This window comes from Pteropus alecto, unplaced genomic scaffold, assembly GCF_000325575.1.
Source record: "Pteropus alecto unplaced genomic scaffold, ASM32557v1 scaffold24, whole genome shotgun sequence".
Classification (NCBI taxonomy): domain Eukaryota; kingdom Metazoa; phylum Chordata; class Mammalia; order Chiroptera; family Pteropodidae; genus Pteropus; species Pteropus alecto.
Window position 1 is genome coordinate 16,335,348 of NW_006439192.1, and position 5,605 is coordinate 16,340,952.

At 31.6% G+C, this 5,605-nt stretch overlaps 1 pseudogene; it reads right to left on the bottom strand.

Annotated features, from left to right (window-relative positions):
• Positions 1 to 3,904: 3,904 nt before the first annotated feature.
• On the bottom strand, positions 3,905 to 4,023 carry LOC112483432 (annotated as a pseudogene).
• Between the last annotated feature and the right edge of the window lie 1,582 nt (positions 4,024 to 5,605).

Sequence of the window (5,605 nt, forward strand, 5' to 3'; positions counted from 1 at the left end):
TTTACAGTCAGAGATATTGGAATCTTCTTTTCCCTGGACTGGAGCCCTGGTCTGGGGAGCCCCCAAATGAAGCCAGGACTCCCCCTCATTCAAGAGAGCCTCTGCAGCCCTGCTCTCCCTCTGGGTGATTCCCCACCACCCCCAGAGGTGTGGATCTAACCCTATTTGTGACTTTGCCCCTCCTACCAGCTCCAGTGTTTATAGATGACTATGTGAATATTTTAATATTTTAAAATAACATCATTCCACAAACATTTACTTTTCTTGATAGACAAGCTATTTTCCAGGGTGTTTTATGATATGTAGTAAAAATTTTTGGGGGAAGAATTCTCCACGTGTTCCCAAATTGAGATTAAATTAACATTATATATGTTGAAAGTATATGTTCTATTTAATGACTGGTGTCATTAAATGTTCAACATTTCCATCAGAACTTAAAATTGTCAAAGACACTTTTGGGAGTAGTCCTGTGATGTGATTATCATGTGCTAGAAATACAGAAATACCATATTCAAAGTAAATAGATGAGTTTTGTGAAATAGCTTGTATTTCCCTTATTCAAAATGTGAAATATGCTTCACTTGATCTTTTTAAATTGTTTCTATGACATTTGCCACAGTGGTCATTAAATTAGATAGTAATAGTTCAATGTGTATTTGGCTTCTTCTGTTTTTCAGAAATAAAGGAATTGTGTTGGCTACTTGTTTGCTTTATGGCCTCTACAGGAACAAATGTGCTCATAAAATGCATATTAAGAGTTCTTCAATTATATTCCTATTTCATTCAGCACTCTGGCCTCTTAATAAGCTTTTTCAGGTGTTTCTTGTCTATATTCATTTAGTTTCTTCGGCATTTCTCATAAGCTTGCCTCATGATTTAAATGAAATCCTATTACAAGGTATAGTAGAATTACAACCAAGTACATTTGCCAACTATAATTCCTTTCAAGAACTTTGACCACATTGGAAGAAAAATTATTTTGCGTTTAATATCTTAACTTTTTCACTTTTTAAGAAAACAATCAATTGAAGATACATGCATATATTCATATATACAGACACACATACTAACATATGCAAACACGTATTTTAATTATGAAGTAATAGGTTCCCGAGATGATCTCTTCCAACGCTTTTGCTTTATATATTGCTCAAGTTAGATAGATATTCATTTACCTGAAGTGAGACGATGGCATGTGTAGCACTAGAATTGATTTCTTTGTTCCAGGTTACATAGTTTTTCCAGTAAACTATGCTGCCTTTTTGACAAAGTGTGCACTGAACAATATAAAAGTTATAGCCTGATAGTACATGATGCACCTGGGCTAAAGGCCCCATTAATTTTTTTTTTTTTTTTTTTTTTTGGTGCAGAAGTTGACACTTTATCAAGTTCTTGACAAGGTCAAGAGTTGTCATTATAGCTTGTCATTTGCCTGACACATTGGCAGTATGTGCTTCATACAGTGTGAGTCCAGGCAGAATGTGGTTTTTTAATTATATATTTTTTTGTCATTGCTAAATAATGCACAGGTGATGGGCACAATGATAAAAGTATATCAAATTGGTTATGATTATATTCTCATTTCTTGCGTTCTTTGTTAATTTTTTTCACTTCTTGCTCATTTCTATGTTTTAAAGATATGATCATTTCAAGATCTGAATTTTGGTTCTTGAGCCTGTCTCTACCAACCGTAACGGTTTTTCATCAGTTTCTTTTTACTTTTGCCTTCTTGAAGGCTTTTATTCTTTAATTTCTTTTGGAATTTTTGTCTTGCTTTAGTTTTATAGTAATCTTTCTTTTTAATCCCTAGTTTCATCTTACATGTATGAAGTAAGGTGACATTTCAATATTATAGATTTTGAGCACTGAAAAAACACCCTTACTTTTTAAATTAATATATATTCAATAATTTATTAGTAGTAGAATCAGGACTAATAAAATAGTGGGAGGTTGATGTTATAGTGAAATATTGGAAATCAGGTAGAGGTAGGGTTTAAATCTCAAGTCTGTCACATATTTCTGGCTATGTGGTGTTTAGAAAGTGATTTAGCTGCCTGTAGTTTAAATTTTCTTCTCCATATAATGAAGACAGTAATACCTGTCTTACAAGGGTAATGTAGAAATTAATGAGACAATCTTTAACAAAGATTCTGAAATGTATGATATTTTCATTATGGAATGGCTATTATTTTTTATTTATTCATTTGAAAAAATAATACATTACACAGTATGAAGGAGATCTTCATATACTGCTCAACATGCTTAAAGGACCAAGCTGAGTGACAGTTCAAAGAAAAAATTTTAACTCCTTCTTGTCAAAAAACTTTCAAAATCATTCATTTTCAGAAAACCAACATTTTCTCAAAGGGAATAAATTACCTATTTAATTTTCATATTTCTTGCTAGTTCTCAGAGATTCTTCTCCACAGATTGTGGGGAGGTGCTAAATGTGTATTTGTAAAGTTGTGAGAACTTTTTAAAAAATAACCACCAACCATTCAAGGTCTTTCTATCTCTTGTATCCTTATTTTAAATATTTCAAAGCATTATTACCTGCATATGTTATTTATTTACTTATGAATCTGTTTAGTATCCACTTTCTCTCCTAATGCAAGTTGCATGAAGAGAGGAATGTTGTAGGTTTTATCTTTAGTGCCTAGGAGAATGCTTAACATTACAGAAGTTCAATTGGAATATATTAGGTCGATGGATGTATGGATGGGTTTTGAATATTCACTTGTCCTCTACAGACATGTTAAAGACTGGTTTTCTGGAATAATATTAGTAAAAAAGATTTTTTAAATCCAAAACAATTCTTGAGATTTTATTTATAACACATTATTGGTCATTTGTTTACATTTCTTTCTGGAATAAAAATTATTATGTTTGTTAAATATAAGTAAATAATTTAGCCCAAATTTATTAGCACTCAATCAATGTTAACTATTATTAGTCCTTGATTTGTTTGCTTATAAACATGCTTAAAATCATTTCTTCAAACCTTGAAATAAATTTTTAAAAATTAGTTCAAATTCTATTACAGAAATATTTGAGAGAGAGAATAGTTTGTTTTTTATTATAAGGTAAACAGCTAAGAAGTTGGGTCAAATTCCATGTACTGTCTAATACTTAAAACCATAGACAACTTAAATGTAGTGGAAGATATTTTTAAATGTAGTGGAAGATATTTCTACTCTATGATTACTAATAAGTGCATATGTCACATTTTATTTAGAAGTTACAGCATTATTACAGAATTATTATAAAAATGGTCATCAATAATGATGAATTTAGATGTATCTCAAATGAGTTGATTAAAATGACAGTAGAATTTCACTTATGATTTTGATGTAAATGAGCTACAAATATACACTCTGAGCTTGAACATGTTACATTTTAAAGCGCCCAATGTACAACACAACAGAAACTAAACTGATGTAATTAATACTTAGAAAATGTTGAAAGGAGTAACTGCCATCTGTTCTCATCAGGGGTGTTAATGTACACAAAATGCAGTTTATTATAAAATAGCAACAGCTGGCAATACAGTAGTAATTTCTTTAACTGTACTTTTTAAATCAAGATTAACTGGACACAATGATTTGTAACAGCAATTGGAATTAAAATTGGACAAGTGATAAATATATTAGAAATAATAAATTTTTAATTTTATTTGAAATCATGTTACAGTTTTCATGTATATAATGATTTAGTTGATGGCTTCAAATCAAATTTTAAATAAATTAACCTGAAATTGTGTGTGTGTGTATGTGTGTGTGTGTATATATATCTGTGTCTGTGTGTGTGTGTGTGTCTGTGTGTGTGTGTGTCTGTGTTGCTTGCTTTAAGCCACACAGATTGTAAGGACCTTGTCAGATTACAATTCCTTATTTTTTATTTTTTACGCTTATAGCACCTGGTCTTCCTAGGTGGTCTCCCATCAAAGTACCAACCAGGCCTGACCCTGCTTAGCTTCTGAGATCAGACGGGATTGGACTTGTTCAGAGTAGCATGGCTATAGATGTGAGATATATTTTTAAAACAAAAAATTCTTAAATCGTAAATCTTCAGTGGAGTGAGTGTACATATGAGCTACAAATAATGCTGTGCACAGTTCAAATATTCTCAGTAGTATTTGAAGATAAAAGTATCAATTTTTAGATTAACCAAAGATATTTTGTTGGGGTTTATTTTTTGGTAATACATAATTAATGGATTTTTATGGAAGAATGTGAGAGCTCCATTAAAAATGTATTTCCTACATTAACGTGAAATAAATTTTCCCACCTTTATGTGCTATGGGGTTATTTTGCAATTTAATATTAACTATTATAGAATATAAGTTTCTTCAGTGACCTTGTAAAAATTAACTAAAATTTGAATATTATTTTAAAATGAAAACATCACTTAATCACTTGAAATACTACATCTGCTGACATATGTATAACTATTTTCATTGAGAAAGAGATTTATTATTCCTTTTATGTCATTCTCATTAACTTATAGAAGACATGCTTATATAATAACTAAAATGTAACAAGATTCTCAGCTTTCACAAATGTAATTTACGGAAGAGCAAAAGATAAGCCAATACTCAATATCATACTGAAATGAATCATCATTGATAACTGCACTTCTTCCTCCCTCTGCTTTGCTTTTTATCTTTTCCTAATGTACTTGTGGATGAGGAGTAATTTGAAATGAATTTCATTCTAACAATTATACAAACTGCTGCACTCCCATCTTTCTTACAAACTAGATTCAGACGAAAGGGAGAAAAAAATTGCAGTAAAACTTCCTTCTCAAGAGGAGTGTCAATGTTTGGAGTGGGATGATTAGCAGGACAGTGATTTGGGAAGACGGGGAAGGGAAGAATAAAGGCCCTGCTGTGTAGTGTTCTGGCATATACATTCAGTACAGATCCCTCATTCCCATCGCAAAAGCTGGGAAAGAAGGTAAAATATATGCAATATTTAGCAGAGTAGCAGACAATAAATGGTAACTGTTATGTTATTTTATTAATACTAACAATAATATTTTAATTACTTTTCTTAATATTAAATCTGTCTTAACTACGAAAATTACCTTGATTCTCGTCTGTTGAACTATGCCTGTTGTCTTTTGCCAGATGAAGGTACTGAGACTAGAAAGTTTACAGAGTGACACCTATTGTAGTAATGGATATTACTTTCAGACTCATCTCTTTTGCTACTTTGCTTGCATGACTTCATTCATCCATTCACTAAATTTTTATTGACAAACACTGTTCTAGCTAATATGGATACCAATATAAATAGGAAAAGATCCTTGTTTGAAATAAGCTTTGAATCTACCATAGACAATATTTATTGCAGCCTTATGATACATATGTCATGGCAGTATGGGAACTTAGAGGAAGGAGTGCTTTATTGCCTGGAGAGATCAGTCAAGTCCATTTGGATGCTCTTGAGCGTGGAGTAGAGGTTCTGTATTTGCATGTAGAGATGAGACATTTCTAGCTGAGTAAGCATTCTGGGTAAAGACAAGATGAACTAAAATGTGGCATATTCAGGGATACTAGTGACTTCAGAGTCAGTAATAAAGCAAATGTATTTCCCTTTCTCTT